An 18,876-nucleotide genomic window follows, 5' to 3' on the forward strand; every position below is an offset into this window, starting at 1 on the left:
CTGGCCACCCCTATTCCAAGCCCAATTTGATAGAATGCTAGTGGGGGATTTCCTTAAAGGAGGCTAGGGTAGAATAAATTGAGAAATCTATTACACGTGCTGTCTTGTCAGGAGGACTTTAGGGATTAAAAAAGGAATAAAAATCACTCCCTGCCCTTCGGGTGCTTTCCCTCTAGTTGGGGGATGGGGGGAGGGTAGATTTACCCAAGTACAGTCAGTTCTGTTATAAGGTAATGTTGAGGAGGGAGAAATTTCCCCCTCTACCTCTCTTGAGTTCTTGTGGCTGGGCTGAAAATAAAACTGACACAAAACAAATTAACATGTGAAAAAGAAACACATTAAATTTTTTTAAACTTTATTTTATCTGGGGTGGGGAGGTAATTGGGTTTTTATTTGTATGGAGGTACTGGGGATTGAACCCAGGACCTCGTGCATGCTAAGTATGAGCTCTACTCGTGAGCTATACCCTCCCACCAAGAAATAAATTTTAATTCATGTGCATAGAGGTCCCATAGAAATGTCCAAAGTTGGCAGCTTTTATACTTTTTTGACAAAGAAACTTTATTTGTGAGGAATTGACAGGACAAAGAAACTTAGGTTTTGGGTGCCCAGTTAGTGAAGAATCTAAACGGAGTTTAGGCTTGGGGGGTGGTAAATTAAAGAAGTAACATGGTTTATAACATGTAACACAGTAACATGTAAGCTTCTCTGCCTTGTTACCTGTCTTTCATGATAAGGGTATCCTTCTACCTCCAGATGCGGGGAGTGCACCTGTCCCATGAGAGACTGATTTCCGGCTTTCAGGGAAACAAAGGAGAGTCAGGGTGCCCCTCTTGTGTTATTCTTAAGTAACTTTAATTCAAAATAAGCAATATGCCATTGAGGCACAATTTGGGGCCTTCCCTGGGCCTCAGCAGTGACACGTGTTCTGCCAAAACCCACAGCTTTGAAAAATCCTTCGAGGCTTATCAGAAAATGGGATTAGAGGTTGGGGGCACAACAGTGAAATTTTAACCAGTGACTTATTTTAAAAAGATAAGAACCTGATAAAAATGGTAGTCTAGCTTTACAGATGTTAAACGGTTAAGAAAAACATAAATACTATAGTAAATATGGCCCTGTGATTTGAAAAAAGAAAAAACCCTGAAGTTTGCTTGTGGAAGTGGATGTTGGCAAAGTTGCAGCTTGTGAGTTAGCACCAGATTTGGTGTGGATCATAACACGTGTATGGTGTTTGTGTGTGCTCTGTGTATTTCTTTGTGAGGTGATTCAGGTGGGGGCATTTTTCTGCACTCACCTCGTGTTTCTTGTGGATGAAGGGGGTATAGAAGCAAACATGAAATTTGTGTTTTTATTCAAATTGTTTCCTAAAATATTAATGAGTGTCAGAGAGTTCATGTTTTCAAAACAAGCCTTACAGAAGCATAAAACTTTCTTCTATATATGCCAAATTCTATAATGTAGGTTCATAACAGGGTAATCTATTAAGACACTAATTCATTTGTTCTCTCTACATTTTTTCCCTCCTCTCCATTCCAAGAAGGTGGCCAAGTTCTTTGTAATTCTTTGCCTCTGTGACATTTGCAAAACTGAAAACATACATTCATTCAATCAGTAAATAAACATTCATGAGTCTCACCTATGTGCCAGGCAGCATTCTATGCACAAGGGAGTAGAGCAGTGAACAAACCACGAAGTCTTTGTCTTCATGGAGTAAGGGTTCTAATGGGAGAGGCAGACAAAAAACAAATCAATATATAATAGAATGCCAGGCATTGAGAAGTGCTGTAAAGAGATATAGAGCAGAATAAGTGGCTAGAGAGTGACTAGGGGTGGAGGGAGAGGGCATGCCTCCTTTTTTCAGATAGGATAGTTGCCGGAAAGGGGACATTTGAGCAGATATCTAAATGAAGTGAGGGAGTCAGCTATGTGATTATTTAAAGGAGAAGTGTTTAAGGCAAAGGGAACAGCAAGTGCAATGCTCTGAGGAAGAATCCATGCTTGGTACATTTGAGACTGAGAGAGACTGAGGGCTGGAAGTGAGTGAGAGACGGAGAAAGCTATCGGAAAGGAGATAGGAGGCATAGCAGAACCTGGACAGTGATATCTATAGGTCATGGTCAGGTCTGTGGATGTTTGTTTGTTTGTAAGTGTGATGGGAAGTCATTGAAACATTTTGAGCAGGTTAGAGACATCTGACTGAAGTGTTAAAAGGCTCACTCTAGATGAGTGCTGTCGAAAAGAACCTTCTTCAATGATGAAAATGTTCTGTCTACACTGCCCAGTGTGCCGCCATTGGCTAAATGTGGCTGTTAAGCATTTGAAATGTGGTATGACACAGGAAATAACATTTTAGCTCATTTTATTTAATTAATTTGAATAGCCATATGTAGCTCATATCTACTGTATTACACAGTGTAGTTCTAGATGTTGTGCATAAAATAGACTGAAACAGAGTGAGAATTGAAGTTAGGACCACAATAGTCCAAATAAGAGATGATGGGCACTGAGGTGGTAGCACTGGATATATTTTGAAGGTAGAGGCAGCAGGCTGATGGAGTAATATTATATAGTGTAAGAAAGAAAGGAATTGAAAATGATTCTTAAGTTTTGGGCTTGCAGGTGAATGGGAAATGATAGGGAATGAGCAGAAAGTTTCCATTTTGTGTTGCTTTGTTTTCCTCCCCAAACCTAAGCTCATTGATGAGGCTCTTCTAGGGTCCTGAAGTGGAAGGGAGGGGAGGGAGGATGGTGCCCTGGAGGGCAGCCAGATTGGGAGGAAATCTAAAGTCAGGAATCTTCCAAACTGTGCAGACCTAAACCCTACTCTTTGCAGAATCTCTGAGGGAGTGCACTAGGGAGGCTGGATCCCCAAGAAAACTCTGCCACACGTCTGGCCCCAAAGCAGCAGAGCTTCCTGATCCAAAGATAACGTTGGGCTGGGATAATGGATGTGTCACTAGTGACCTGGGTGGCTGATATGTGGAAGAATCTCTCTGACCCTGCCTGAGACACTGAGCTTTATAAGGGTGTGGAAAATTGCTGGGTATCAGTGTTCTGCCAGCCTTGAGAGATTGGTATTTGGAGTCATTGGTACATGCATTTAAAGTAGAGAAAGATGTGTAGGGACTTGAGAAGCACTGAAGCATTGTGGATGGGCTGACGTTTAGGCTTGGCTGTGAGGGAAACTGGGAGGTTTAGGAGGCAGAGTCACTCCTGTGGCATAGACTCTAGATTCTGGGAACAGTAATCAATGTTCAGTTTCTTCTGGGACCTCCTCAAGAGGTATAAAAGATTCTTTCATTCAGGTTATTCTGTCAGTGTGTTAGGAATAACTTTTAATTTTGCATTTTGAAGAAGGTGGGGGTCACACACTGTGGTATCTATGCCAAGGCAAGGATATACCTTTCACAAGCAGTAAGTAAGATAAAGAATAAGGAGTAAACAAATCTGGGTTTGAAACCCAGCTTCCTCCCATACTAGCTATGTGATTTGGGGCAATTAACCTCAGTTAATTAATTACTTTTTTCTGAGCCTCAATTTACTCATTCATAAAATGGGACCTCCCAGGTCTGAAATGAGGAGTAAATAATGTACGTAAAATATCTTGCATGGTCCCTGACACATAAGAAGAGTTCAGTAAATGCTGATTTCCCTTTCCTGTAGAATTGCCCAGAGCTGCTCCTCATAGCTTTAGCCCCAGAACCCTCTTGTGGTGTGTTGGCCAGAATCTCGTGTTTGATCTCTATTTTCCATGGCTTGCTCAGATCTCATCATGGCCTTTTCTCCCCTGCATTAATTCTAAGCGCCTGTTTGTTGTTCAAGCAAAATTCTCTCTTTGCCTAGTACCTTGTGATCTGAAAAAGCAGCTGTAAATAGAAGATGTGCTCCCTATGATGCAGCACTGCTGGCATTTTGCTCTTTAAAGGTTAATGGCCAGAACTGTACCTTTGGAAAACTTGACCTACAGCACTCACCAGAAATTATTGTGCAGAGAAGTGGGGCTAAGGGGATGTGGGGAGAGTGTTGAGGAAGGTCTATAAAGTGGGATGGTGAACCTATATAGGGAGAATGGTACATTCTTGAAAAAAAAAAAAAGATGGGCCATGGAAGCCCACAGCCATGAGAGGTAGCAGGACTATGGCCTCCATCTGGTCCCCTACCTGGACCAAGGTCTTATTGCCTTCCCTTGAGAGAGAATTCCTGAGAGGACTTGTGGTAATAATTCGGGGCCCAATCATGCTTCAGTTGTAATTTATTTAAAGTCAACAACAGGGTTCCAGCCTTTTACAAGAAGATTTCCAGTATTTGAATCTCAGAGGCTGGATTTTTTTGTCTTGCTAAAAATGAGGTTATATTTCACACTTATTACAGCACCTGGAACCTGACACCCTCCAGAGACTTTATAAAACTAATGAAATGAAACCCTCAGCTCTATTGTAAACAGGAAAGAAAGAGGAGAAACCAGACCCCATACCCTCTCTTCATAGGAGGCAAAGGGCCAAACCTGACTCACCTCAACCTCATAGGCACATCCAGATTTTTTTTTAAGCCAATTGTAAAGGGCTTTTGATTGATCCTCCAGGAGATTGTAGCTCACAGCATCTCCTGGAGATCAGGATCCACCTGAAAAAAAAAAAGGGTTAATCTGGCACCAGCATACAGCTCTGACCTATACGGAGATGAGTCCTCCAGACCCAGGAAACTGGCTCCAGCTTTTCACACTCAGCATCAGACAATAACCAGTTAGAGAAGCTGGATTAATCTTTGCCAAATGTCCCCAGGAGTTAAAGTATGTGGCCATGTCTGTCCTGAGATGGAAAGGTGAATGCAGGATTTGGGGTGTGGTTCAACTGAGGAAAAGTATAGTCGTATGATTCTCACCAATCCTGCAACACAGCTGTCCTTTTATCTTATCCCTGATTGGATCTGTTTGGAAAACAATAGGTTTTATAGTAAGACACCTAAGTTCAAATCATCCTTTTGCCACTTATTAGCCTCAAAACTTAATTTCTCCAAGTCTCAGTTTTCACATCCATGTAACGAAATAATAATACTGTTATAGTTATCTATTGCTGTGTAACAAATAACCCCAAACTTAGTGCCATAAAAAACCATCCAATTTGTCATGCTCACAGATTCTGTGGGTTAATAATTTAGACAAGGGACACTGGGTTGTTTCTGCTTCATGATGTCTGGGATTTCAGCTGGGATGACTTGAAACTGGGCTCAGTTGGGACTGCTGACCAAAGCATCTATCCATGACCTCTCCACATGGCTTGGGCTTCCTCATAGCATGGTGGTCTCTGGGACTTCTTACATGATGTCTCCAGGTTCCAAGAGTGAGTATCCCAGCCAATAAGGCAGCAACTTCATGGCCTTATTATGATCTGCTTTGGGACTCACGTAGCATCATTTGCACCATACTTTACAGTCAAAGAAGTCACTAGCCTGCCCAGATTTAAGAGGGAGAACATAAAATAGATATCACCTCTTGCTGAGAGGAGGATCAAAGAATTTGTAGCCATGCTTAAAAATGCCACCAGTTTCTCCCTTGCTTAGTTCCTCCAAGGAATGAAATAACAATCTTATACATAACAGGGGCTCAATAAATAGTATTCTGTATTCCCCCATCTCCTTTAGGACTTTCAGAAAAGTTTTACTCATTCCAAAGGAGAGGAACACAACCAAAGTTGCCAAAATAACTAAAACTGCTTCTCTCTTTTCCGTCTTGTGTCCCACTCTGGATTATCACAAAACCTGGAGAAATAGTCCCTCAATGCCAAATCGTAGGGCAGTGGTGACCTAGGGCAGATAGGTGACTTAATGTCCCTTAAGAATTTTCAGAGCTACTTCTCAGGAAAGAAAATTAAAAGAAATAGGGGAAAACCAAGTCCAGAGCTTGAATCCTCTGCTAATAGAGAATCCAGCCCTCTGATTCAATTCTAGGCATGTGCAGGCCCTGCACGATGGCTTTAAGATGAGTCTGTATTTGACTGTGTATTTCATGCCCTGTGAGGAAACCACCCTGGGAGTATTTGCATATCTGTGATGGACAGAGCACTCCAATGAGGCAGAGGGACTGAATCAGAGGAAGGCAAGGAAGCTGCCAGGTTTGGAGTCCACTCAGTGAACAAAATTCCACATTTAAAATCCAACTCCAATGTTTTGAGGTCTAAGTTTCATTTACTCTTCTTTTGTTCACAGAAAGAATAGAAACTTTAAGGGGCTCAGAGAAAGACCTCTTTCACACTGGAGCACTTTCACAAGGCCATGGGGAAGAAGTGAATATAAATGAATTAGGAAATCATGGCTTCTTATTTGCCCTTGAGTTATATAAGGGGAGATAAATTAAGGGGGAAAACTGCTAAGGGAAGGAAAAGTATGTAGGGTTTTAGCCAATTTTGAGGCTTTGAAAGCACTTTGGGTATCATGTTGTAATGCTTTCCACTGGGACCACCAAGAGATGCTGTTGAGCAGGTGGACAGTGAAAACCATATGGACAAGCAGAAAGGCCCTAGATATCAAGGGAAAAGTGGTATGGTGGGAGGTGGCATATTAATCTATTGCTGTGTAACATAGTACCCCCAAAATGTAGCAGCTTTAAAAATAAACATTTGTTATCTCACAGTTTCTGAAAGATGGAAATTGGTGAACAGTTTAGCAAGGTGGTTCTGGCTCGTGGTCTCTCAGGAGGTTGTATTGCCTGGGGCTGCAGTCATCCGAAGGCTTGTCTGGGGCTGGAGGATCTACTTCTAACATGAGTCACTGATGTGGTTGTTTGCTGAAAGTCTCATTTTCTCCACAGAGATGCTTATGATATGACAACAGAATCTTAAAGCATATGATGTGAGAGCAAGAGGGAAAAATGAGCCCAAGACAGAACTTGCAGTGTCTTTTATAACCTAATCTCAGAAGTGCTATAACGTTACTTCTGCCATATTCTATTGGTCACATAGACTGCCTGGGCACAGTGTGGGAAGGAGCCACACCAGGTATGAATACCAGGAGGCAGGAATTATCGGAGGCTGGATACAAATGGGAGAGGCACAGAGACCAGGAAGGCAGGTGGATCTGGGATCCTCCCCTGAATGCTTTTTGGTTCAAAGAAGGGCAATCTTCCTATGATCTCCACTCCATCTCTCTCTTTTCCACCCTTCATTGTCTATAAACTCCATGAGGACAGGAGCTGCTTACCTGTCTGTCTTACTCACTGCTCTTCCCTGGTGACTGGCCCATGCTTATTATATCATAAAGCCCTTGATAAATGTTTGTTGATTAATGAGATGCATAGGAAAAGACAGAAATAGATTAGGTAAATAATGATAAATAGGATTAATGCACTGACTTCTAGGCTCAGGGACTTTGTATCGCAAGTGATGAGAAGCCACTGAGAGGGGCGCCCTTAGACCCAGTTTATGAGCAGGTTCCCACTGCTTCTGCTGCCTGGAACACTCTCTCTTCATAATTCCTCCTCCTCACTCAAGGAGCATAACTCATAATAGAACAAAGTCTTGGAAGAAGCAGGGAGTGTGTGTGTGTGTGTGCACGTGCACGTGTGCATGCACACGCACACGTGCAGGAGCGTACAGAAGCTCAGGTGGAAGGAAAATATTGCAGGCCCAGAGTAAAGGGAAAAAGAGTGGGTGGAGATTCAAAAACATTTTGAAATGGAGAAGGGGAAGCTTTGCACTGTCTTGGTTAGATACTAGGGGTGATAAGGGAAAGGGGGGATAGCTTAGTGAGGGGCTATTTAGTTTCAAGAGATAGAAACCCACTCAAAGTGGCTCAAGTTAAAGGGTGCTGATTGGAAGGCTACAGCCATTTGTAGCAAATGTTGTGATTCAAATTCTCCTATTGCTTACCTCTACATACCAGTGACCGCTTAATGCAAACACATTGGACTCTGCCTGTGGGTTTTGCTCTGGCCACAAGCGTGCACTTGGCCAATGCACAGGGGAAGTGGGAAGTGCCAAGGAGTTAATGGCTCAGCTCTGAGAGCAGCTCTCAACCAATGACAGGAGTATGTGTCTAGTCGAACATCCTTACCCTTCGATGGGGATAACCCTGAGGCACCTTCCACATTGTCTTCCAGAGTTCCCAGCACCTCTGAGTTCCAGTTGTCCACAAAGTAACTTACCTTATAACGCACCCTTTAGTGGCCTCTTTCTCTTCTTTGTCTTACTTCCTCACTTACCTACAAGTGTTTCCTGGAATCACCTCCCAAATAAACTATTTGCACCTGAATTCCTGTTTCAGGTCTGTTTTATGGGAACCCAAAACAAGATGTCTCACAAAACACAAAGATACCAGTCTTTAGGTCTTGCTTGGGGGAGATGCAAGGCGAGGGGCTGCTTTTCCAAAGCCCAGAGTCAGGGTGAAACGTCTACAAGAGAAAACTCTTTGGTACAGCTCCGGTAGTTATTACACTAACAATAATGTCTCTTTTCTACATCAATGTCTGTTTCTCCATCTTTTCAAAACCTGCCTTCTGATTGCCTAGTTTGGTATATGTCTGTCACATATGCCACTGAACTCATCATGTCTGAAAGACCTCCATAAACTATAGTGTTGAGCAAATGGAGCAAGTGAGGAAAAGGTGGAGAAGGAAGAAAAAAAAAGAAAAACAGAGGAAAGAAGATGGAAGGTCTAAAAAAAGTAGAACACAGCACATGATATAGAGTCAGACACAAAAGGCAAAGGCTGGGCAAGGGAAGGGAGGTTACAGAAAGTAGCCAGAGCTTGGGCACTGATCTTTTGTAGGAAGCCAGTGTTGAAACAGAGCCTGTGAACCCGAGACTCAGGCCTCTGCTTGCAGCTGATCTTCAACTCTCCTTGACTTCATTTTAAGTAACCTTTCCACCAGGCTGGCATGTGGCAGACTGGAGCTTCAGTGACAGTGCTGGGCTGCTCACAGCTGTGCTGGGTGATGCTGTGCGGCATTTCTTCAGTTTCCTCTTTAGTTTCCGTATCTGCTGGCAACTAGCAGGAGTGGCTCAGGGGACCTGCAGAGCTGAGACATATGCTCCCCTGGGTGTGTGGTACTCAGAACCCTCCCTGGAGCTGACTGCAGACCACCAGACACACAGTATTAGCTTTCTTCAAGGCTGAAATCCTGGGAGTGGGGTAGGGGGAGAGTGGAGATGGGGGAGTTAGGAGGGTGGATGCGAGGTGAGGCTTGGGTCAAAAGTCCAGAAGGCCAACCTAGCCCTCTGGGCTTTCTGTGGTGAGAATGCAAGTACTGCAAAAGTGATGAACAAAGAATGCAGGCTGGCGGTAGATGAAAGCTCCCTTTGCCCTTTCCCCAAGAGGAGCCTTTGTGCTCCGTGCCTTCCTGGAATCCTGCTGCCAGGGAGCTGGACCAGAGGAAAAAAGCTGGGTTTGCTGCTCCTCAAGGTTGGGAGACAGAGACTCATCAGGACACAGAGGAAACAAGCCTGGGGAGGGAGAGGTAAAGGGCTCAAACCACAGAATGAGATCGTTTTGGGGTGGGGAAAGGGTCTTTGTTGTGTTCATTCATTACTGCATGCTTCCTTCATATATTCATTTACTTGCAGGCATTTATTTCTCGAGGTGCTGCGCTCCGAAGTGGCCCAGATGCACAAAGCTTCCTAACTTGCCTGTCAGGTTTCTGCCCTTAATGATAGCTCACTGGCTGTGGTGAAACCAATCTCTTCTGTTCTCTGTGGAGCAAAAATTACAATTGTTCAGGCGCAGGGGGTAGATGTGAATTCCAGACTGCTGCCTGTGGAGGAGATGAGTTTACGGAGGTAGGAAGTCTGGCAGGATAGATGTGCCTCACTTTCCGGCCCATCCCCCATATTCCCCTGGACCCCGAGAAAGGGCACACTCTTGTCTGTTGAAGCCTATGCCTTTTACACTGGCAGTCTGCCTTCTGGCTTCCGAGGCTCTTTCCTCCAGCATCACTTCAGTCTACAGAATGGGAGGGACTTGCAAGAGGACATATTTTTCCTTCCTTCCATCCTTTCTCTGTCTTTTCCTTCTTCTAGTATTTACTGAACATCTACCAACAGCCTGGCACTGTACTCAGTGCCTTCCCTAAACTGTCGAGGAGAAATAGTGCTTTCCAAACAAGAAGTATTCTGTTGTCATTCCTTTCTCTCTGGCCACATGGAGCTCGGCAGGGATGTTTTTCTCTGCCTCAGCTTGTTTCCCTGAGGTCACAAAAGCGAGCTTTTGGCTCCCTCCTTGGGGACAGTCCATTACAGCCCTCCCTTCCTTTCCCCACTTCCTCTGGCACCTACAGGTCAAATGAGACTGAGGTACCGTGGGTCCTGCCATCTGTGCCTGTGTTCCTCCCATTAGTACTTGGGTCACTTTAGGGCTTCTGGGAGCCAGGGCACTTTCATAACCCCCAGAGAAGACCACAACCACCCCAGGCTCTAGATGCCAAAGGTTCCCTCCCATGTGGCTTCTGCATCAATAACCTACCCCTGGTTTTTTTTTGTTGTTGGTTTTTTTTTTTGGTTTGTTTCTGCCTCAGGCACATTTTCTCTGTAATTTTTGGAACCCAAATATAAGGGAAATCTCATTTGCTCCGTTCTGACTCATTTACAATTAAATACACTTGTTCCCATCTGTGTCTGTATACATCTGCATACATTTGCTATAGCATCGCCCTTAATTTTGGAAAATGATGCGGCTGGTGTTATTTTTACCCTGACTGCCAAATAGACTGAGAAGACCAGTGGGTGTTCACCCACCCAGTGACAACCCCCACCCAGGCCTGTCCCTGAGGGAGGTGGTGACATTTCTTGCGTGCAAAAGACATGCAGACTCCTGGCCAGTACTGGTCTTTGTGGTTGCCTATTTTAGGGGGTCCAGCTGCCAGGACTGGGCATGTTCCTGTCCATCTCAGTGCCAAGGCTAACTGACCAGAGAGGTGGAACTTGACCCCCTAGGCCACTTGCTGGCAGCTGCTTTGCCAAGTATTGAATTTGGAGGTGAAGTGAGGGGCTTGCTCCAAAGACTCTCAAGGACATTGACAGTGAGGAAGCACTTCCAGGTCATCTCAGCCCACCCTCTCCCAGCCCAAGAGAAGTGAGAGCTGTCTTTACTGTTCAGAGGGATGTGGTGGCACATGTGGGTGCCTGCCTCACCTACATGCCTAAAAATACCACACTGTGGTTGTCTGTCACTATTTTCCCCCTAAACCCAAGTCACATCCTAAAGATATTCATCTCATTAATGAGATGGTGGTGCCTGTCAGTACACTTTGAGCTCTTTTGATATTATCTCATTGAATAATTTTATTTATACCTGCATGCTAAAATAGAACTTGGCCAACAAGATTTATGGGATGCAGGGAGAAGGGTATAGCTCAAATGGGAGAGTGTGTGCTTAGCATGCATGAAGTTCTGGATTCAATCCCCAGTATCTCCTCTAAAAAAATAAATAAATAAGAATTATGGGATGCAGAAAATAATATGTAGATCGCTGCTAATCAAAAAAATTAACATCAAAACAGTATTTGAAAGAATATTCACTTCCTGCTGATCTATAGCCTCTCTTGGAATTTCTGTGATGGGCAGTGTTGCAACTACTGTTGATAAATAATTCAGATCTTCTCAAGGAAAGGCTAGGCTTTCGTATTTTTCTGCATTGCTTCCAAGGCTCTGGACTCCATACCTCATGTTGATGCCAGAATCATCCAGGGTCTGAGGTGTTTTTAGGTTGAGAAACAATGATCCATGGGCACCAGTTACAACCAAGGGTCCTCTTTATACTTGGATTTTTCTTGGGCCTAAAGATCCCACAGAGATGAAGAAGCTGCCATCCCCGCCCTTAGAGAGCTTAATGCTTGGCCAGTATTTCCAGTCTAAGTTTGGGGATCAGTTAGCTACTCTCTTCTGATGGGTTCCTGGGTCTCTGTGTTCACTGAGAACCTCTGCCCAAGATTCTTTGACTGGTTAAGGTCTTACATCCATTGCTCAGTCTGAGTGGCTGCTACACACACACACACACACACACACACACACACACACACACACAGTCATTAATCCTTTTTGGCAGTTGTGGGCAAAGTTAGCTGCAGCCAAACCTACTGGGCATGACATCCTTTGCCTAGTTCTAGCCCTACAATGCCTCTTAAAGTTCCTCTTTTGCCTGGTTAACTCCTTCCATTCTTGACTTAGACACCACCTTCTCTAAGAAACTAGGTTGGGCTGGGTGGCCTTGCTCTGAGTATATACAGAATTATATTGTAATTGCCTAGTGATGTGTCTTTGGTTTTACTAGATTGTATGCTTTCTGCAGATGAAAGCTGTGTCTGTCTTGCATCCCTTGTGCCTAGAACAGAGCCTGATATTTAGTTGCTGTTCAATAAATATGTATTAAATGAATGAATGACTGAATGCATTCCTAAGTTAAGTCAGTTTATACAGTCCAAGCTCCATAGTCATTTCCACCCATTTCATCCTGTGGAAGAAACCAGTTTTCTTAAAAAAGAAACAGATACTGCATATGTAGATATAAACATCTAGAGAGATCTACCCCAAAATGAAACTAACAACAGTAATACTTGAAAACAGTCTGGGATAGTACAATAACAGGTGAATTTAATTTTCTTCTTTTTACATGTGTGTGTTTTCTAACTTTTCTACAATGAGATATGTATACCAAAAGAAGTTTAAAAAAAAAGACTATACCATGCACAATTATGCTAACTGTCCTAAATTCTTTTTTATAAATTTGCTTTAAATGGCTCTTCCCCTTCCCAATAAATAATGATAATGATAAATAATGTTTATTAAGAAGCTATTGTGTCAGTATGGTCCTCTGAGACATAGGCACCAAGATGAGATTAGCCATGCGAGAGATTAACGGGGGAGCATCTGTGAGGAATAAAGGGAGAGGGAGCTGGGGAAGATAGTGAGAATCTTCTGACTACAGTAAGATTTGACAATCTGGAAAAGGAGGTAGGCAGTAAGGGAGGAATGGGTAGGAAGAGCTCCAGACTGAAGTGCCATTCTGAAAAAGTCTCAGCCAGGCTGCCTGAGAGTCCTGAGCAAAGATTGGCCATCAGATCAAAGAATAAACAAAATATCATATATACAAAACACAGACTTTTATTCAATCTTAAAAGGAAGGGAATTCTGGCACAAAACAACATAGGTGAGCCTTGAAGGCATTATGCTAAGCAAAATAAGCCAGTCACAAAAGGACAAACACTGTAGGATTCTACTTATATGAGGCACCTAGAATAGTCACATTCATACAGATAGAAAGTAGGAAGGTGGTTGCCAGAAGCTTTGGTGGGAGGGAGTAGGGGATGGGGATTAATGTTAAATGAGTATAGAGTTTCATTTTGGGAAGATGAAAAAGTTCTGAAGATGAATGGTGGTAATGGTTGCACAACAATAAAAATGCACTTAGTGCAACTAAACTGTACACTTAAAAAATCGTTAAAATGCGGGTGGGTGTAGCTCAAGTGGTAGAGAGCATACTTAACATGCATGAGGTCGTGGGTTCAATCCCCAGTACCGCCTCTAAAAATAAAGAAATAAACCTAATTGCCTCCCTCCCTCAAAAAAGCCAACCAAACAAAAATGGTTAAAATGGTAAACTTTGTGCTATGTATATTTTACCACACATGCAAAAAAGTCACTTATCAGAGGAGTCCCATGTTGGGCAGAAATGGCTCAACTCTGCTCACTACAGCAGTTCTCTCAAGGAAATCTGAGCAGCACATCACCATAGCCACCACAGCTGTGTAATGCCTCTGGAATCAGACTGCCTGAGTTTAACACCCAGCTCTGGCATTTTTTGGCTCTGTGACTATGGGAAAATTATTCAAGCTCCCTGTTTGTGCCTTAGTTTCTTTATCTATAAAACAGGGGTGATGATAGTTTCTACCTTACAGGATATCACATAATGACATCACATAATATATGTAAAGTGCTAAGAACATTGCCAGTCATAAAGAATGCTGTTTGTAAGATTTGCTAGTATCATCATGAAGCATTTACTGTGAATACAGGCTCTGTGATAATGAGCTTATTTGATTACTTCAGAAGAGCCTCCCAACAACCTGAGTCAGCTAATAATCTCTACGTTTAGAGATGGGGAAACTGAAGCTTGGTGAGGCCACACAGCTAATTAGAAGTAAAACCCTGAGGGGTCCACTGGTGGTCCAACTCGAGAGTCCAGATCAACTACTAGACAATGCTGTATCCTGATCAGCCCTTGCCTGTGGCACTGTCTCTTGTCTGTTCTAAGATAAGAGTTCCCTTTTGGCCCTTGTCCTCAAGGATGGCATCTTCTTCATCATCATTATCAAAATTGCCCTCATCTTTGGCATCATCAGCATCAGCGTCAGCATCATCCAAAAGGACTTTATTAAAAGTGCCTAATTACACATTCTGCTGTTCTGTATTTTAGACAATAATTATACAGACTTCTAGGAGCTTAGCAACTAAAGCTTGGATGAGCATGTTAAGGGCTCCCAAATAGCACAATAAAGGCACAGCTATAGAGCAGCTCACTCCTGGGGATGTCTCCTTGGACAAGCTGCTGAACCTCTCAGAGTGTCTTTGGTAGTATGAAACCTACTTTCCTTCCCCCTAGACCTTAGTGAGACAAGGTTTGAGGACATACTTGGAGGAGTGGAAAGCACTGTGCAGACTTTAGCTGGCACTTCTCCCAGGCCTCTTTGATTGATCCCGCCAGAGTTGATGGTGAGAATGCTCCTGTACTTCTCACCTATGAATTTATTGCTTTTGTCCACTGGGGAGTACATGGATGATGAGAAGTCAGATCTTTCTGGCCACACCCATTGCCTTTTGCTCTTAGTAATCAGAATTTAATATGGTGTTATTTTCCTGGTTTGGCCCATAGGAAGGGGCTGCCTCTCCACTGTAGGTCTAAATTTGTGACAACCTCTCCTACCACTGCCATAAAAATGACCATGATTTCCTAATCCATGTTTCTCTCAACTGCATTTCTCCATCTAGTCAGTCAGCAAACATTAATGAAGTGCCTTACTGTGTGTTGGTTATTGTGTTGTGTGCTAGGGATAAGGAGGTGAATGGATGCCTTCCTTTAGGAGTTCACAGATATGGGAAGATGGGGTAGATGACAGGTAAACATATGCCATTGCAATACTGTGAGATAAGCCTTGACAGAGGTGTGTACCAGGCATGAATATCTGGAGGATTTTAGAATCTGGAAGAAAAGAGAGAATAAATGTTGGGGTGAGAAGGTGGGTGGTGAGGACAGGAGGAAAGTTGTTCCAGGCTGAGGGAATTAGAGGCTTTGACTAGCGAGGCAGTCTGAAGACATCCATAAACCTCTGTCCCTCCAAAGCTCAGGGAATGAATGCAGGAATAGAATGGGATGAGGTTGGAAAGAGAAGCCAGCACCATTTATTCATTCAGCACCTACTATGTGCCAGAACATTATTCTAGGTAAGGGGGATAAAACAGCGAGCTAGACAGACAAAGTCCAAGATGTCAGATCACATCATAGAGGGAAAAGACGAACAATAAGTAAGGAGACAAACAAGTGAGTAATTTTGGTTGGGGACATGTGCTATGAAGAAAATACAATGGGGTAATGGGATAGAGAGTGACTATCCAGCTACCTTAGAGTGGGTGATCAGAGAGGCCAAATTGAGGAGGTGGCATTTGAGTTGAGACCTGAATGATTAGAAGGCGCTGCCATAGGGAGATCGGGGGGAGAGTCCACCAGGCAGGGGAACAGTTAGTAGAAAGTAGCAGATCCCAAAGCCCTATCAGCCAGGCTAAACTATTTAGGTTTTGTCCTGTAACAATGATAAGCCATTTTAGGCAGGGAGCACCTGCCTTGGCCACATTTTGGAAATCTCACCCTAGTCTCCTGGGCTTCAGACTCAGTGAAGACACAGGACAACTTCTCCCCACCCTCTAAACCTAAAGACCCCTTGGTGGGCAGGGCAGTCAGAAGACATTGCTAACCACCAGGTAAAAAGGGCTTTGGTCTAGAGAGCCAGATGTTTGGCTAAAAGCTCAAGGTAAGAGCAAAATGCTGAGGACAAATGATAGCAGTCAGGAGGTCATAGCCTCACCTTAAGCAAATTAATGAAAGGAATAAGCCATTGAGATCTAAGGGACCTTGCTCTGCATTGTGGTCCATGAGGCAGAGGAAACTGCTGTGCCCAGTCTTGGAGGTACTGATAGGTTTTTGCTCAGCACAACAGGCAGATGTCTTCTGAATTCATGACTCCTGCTGGTCCTGGGCTGGGCTGTGGGCACTGGGGAGAAAGAGTAATAGGGTCCAATGTCATTTGCTAAATTGGACTTCACTCAACTCAGAAAACCCCAAGAGGGATTTCACTGATGGCGTGATGCCTACTTCTAGTAGGATCTGCTGTGCTGAAGGGTGGCATGTTGTGGGGGCTCAGCTCAGTCTCCTCTTAGTGTCCAGAGAAGTTTCTAATACTCAGTCTGGCCTGGTCACTCTCTTGCTTAAAATCCTTTAACAGTCAAAAGAATTTATTAGTATGTCATGATTCTAATGTGCTTGCTTTTCCATTCTCTTTGACCCTGCTGTGCCTTTCTAATCTACAGCCTAGCCATATTGAACATCTTGCTTTCCCTCAGAATTTACTCTGTTTTATTGCCTCCATGCTTTTGCACAAGCTCTTCCCTTGCTCTGGAATGGCTTCCCTTCACCTCCAACACTCCTTCACCTGGCTAACTCCTACTCATCTTTCAGGACTCAGCTTAGATGTCAGAAAGTCTTTCCTGACCCACTGAGCTTGAATTAGGGCTCAGTGGGCCCGCGGCACTCTTCCCCTCTTTTTTTTCCAGTTTTATTGATGCATGATTGACAATCATCTCTTTTTTTACCTACTTAACTATTTATCTGCAGTTCATCCTTCTGGCCTCCTGAGTCTTTCTAGACTAATCCAAGCTCCTCTCTATACATTCTCATATTGTTTTTCTTTCATAGCTCATATCACAATGGGTAATGATATGTCTATGAGAGTGTCTAACTGATGGCCGTCTCCTCTACTAATCTGTAAAACACATGGGGGTATGTACCTTGTCTGTTTAGTTCACCATTGTATCCCAAGGGCTTGGCACATAAATATTCACTAAATGAATGAGTGAATGAATTCCTCTGGGTTCCCTTAACAAATGGAGATTATTCCCAGTTAAGCACTTAGCTCATTATATTATAAGAGCCTATGTACCTCTCTGTCTCTCCAGCTGTTTTGTAAGCTCCTTGAAGGGAGGAATGATGTCTTGCTCACCATGATATCCCCATGCTTGGCACACTGTCTGGCAATTAGGCACTCAAAAAATTTTTTAAATATATTTTTATTGAAGTATAATCAGTTTATAATGTGTCAATTTCTGGTGTACAGCATAATACTTCAGTCACATAGGAACATACGTAACATGTGTTCTCATATCATTCTTCACCATAGGTTACTACAAGATATTGAAAATGGTTCCCTGTACTATAGGGATAAACTTGTTTATCTATTTTATAATATATTAGTTAGTATCTGCAAATCTCAAACTCCCAGTTTATCCCTTCTCAACCCCTTCCCCTCCTGGTAACCATAAGTTTGTCTTCTATGTCTGTGAGTCTGTTTCTGTTTTGTAAATAAGTTCATCTGTCTTTTATTTATTTATTTATTTATTTATTTATTTATTTATTTAGATTCCATATATAAGTGATATCATGTGGTATTTGTCTTTCTCTTTCTGGCTTATTCACTTAGAATGACATTCTCCATGTTCATCCATGTTGCTGCAATTGGCATTATTTTATTATTTTTTATGGCTGAGTATCAAAACTATTTTTGAATAGATTAATAAATGAATGATGACAGGCATTCACTCATGTTCTCTTACACTTTATTCTTAATACAGCAGTCAAGTGACCTTTTAAAAATGCAAATCAGGTCACGGTTACTCCATTTCTTAATCCCCCAGGGGTTTGCCATTAGTCTTATAGGACAACCCAGACTCCTTACCATCACCTACAAGGTCCTACATGATTTGGGCTCTACATACTCCTTAGACCGTATGTAGTACTATCTTTTCCTCATTTAATACCCCCTTAGCACACTTGCCTCCCTTGGATTTCTTGAATATGCCAGGCTTAGTCCCACTCTAGGGCCTTTACACTTGCTATCTCCTCCTCTGGGACATTCTGCCCCATCACAGAGCTCATTCTGGTCATCAGGCCTCACAGCTCAGATCACCTTTTCAGGGAGGCCTTTCCTGACCTTTCTGTCTAAATGAGCACGCCTCCTCCTGATCACTCTTAGCACTTACTGTATCTGGAATCATATTGTTCATTTAATTGTTACCTACTTATTGTCTTTCTCCCTCTCTAGAAGGTAAATTTCATGAGGGCTGTCCACTTCTGTATCTCCAGGGTCTAGTACAATGCATGCCACAGAGTAGGTGCTCCAAAGTATTTGTTGACTGAGCAAATAAATGAATGAATATGGTAATAGCCTTCTGTAATGGAGGGGCAGGTCCTGCCAAACGCATACGCAGACAGAAGAGTGAGTTACTGTAATTAAAGAAATAAAGAAGCTGGACTAGTTCGAATGGATGGAAGGAGACAGGATGCAGTGTAGGTTTGCCAGACTCCTCTGTGGCTCTGGAGTCTGAGAATATCAGGCCTATACAGACCACCTGACTCTAGTCAGCCCAGAATCAGTTTCACTCTGGGTAAACCAAAGACAAAGGCTGTCCTGGCTTTCACTTCATGTTCTCCTATATTCAGAATGCCCATATGGGGACATATGTGAGCATGTAAAGATTCTTGGCAGAAGTATCTATCTGCTCTGTTTTAACAGGTTTTCTTTTTCTCAAAGTTTCTTGGAATTGAGAAAAATTGTTGTTAAGCAAC

Source organism: Camelus bactrianus, chromosome 3 (genome assembly GCF_048773025.1).
Source record: "Camelus bactrianus isolate YW-2024 breed Bactrian camel chromosome 3, ASM4877302v1, whole genome shotgun sequence".
In the NCBI taxonomy this organism is placed as follows: Eukaryota; Metazoa; Chordata; class Mammalia; order Artiodactyla; family Camelidae; genus Camelus; species Camelus bactrianus.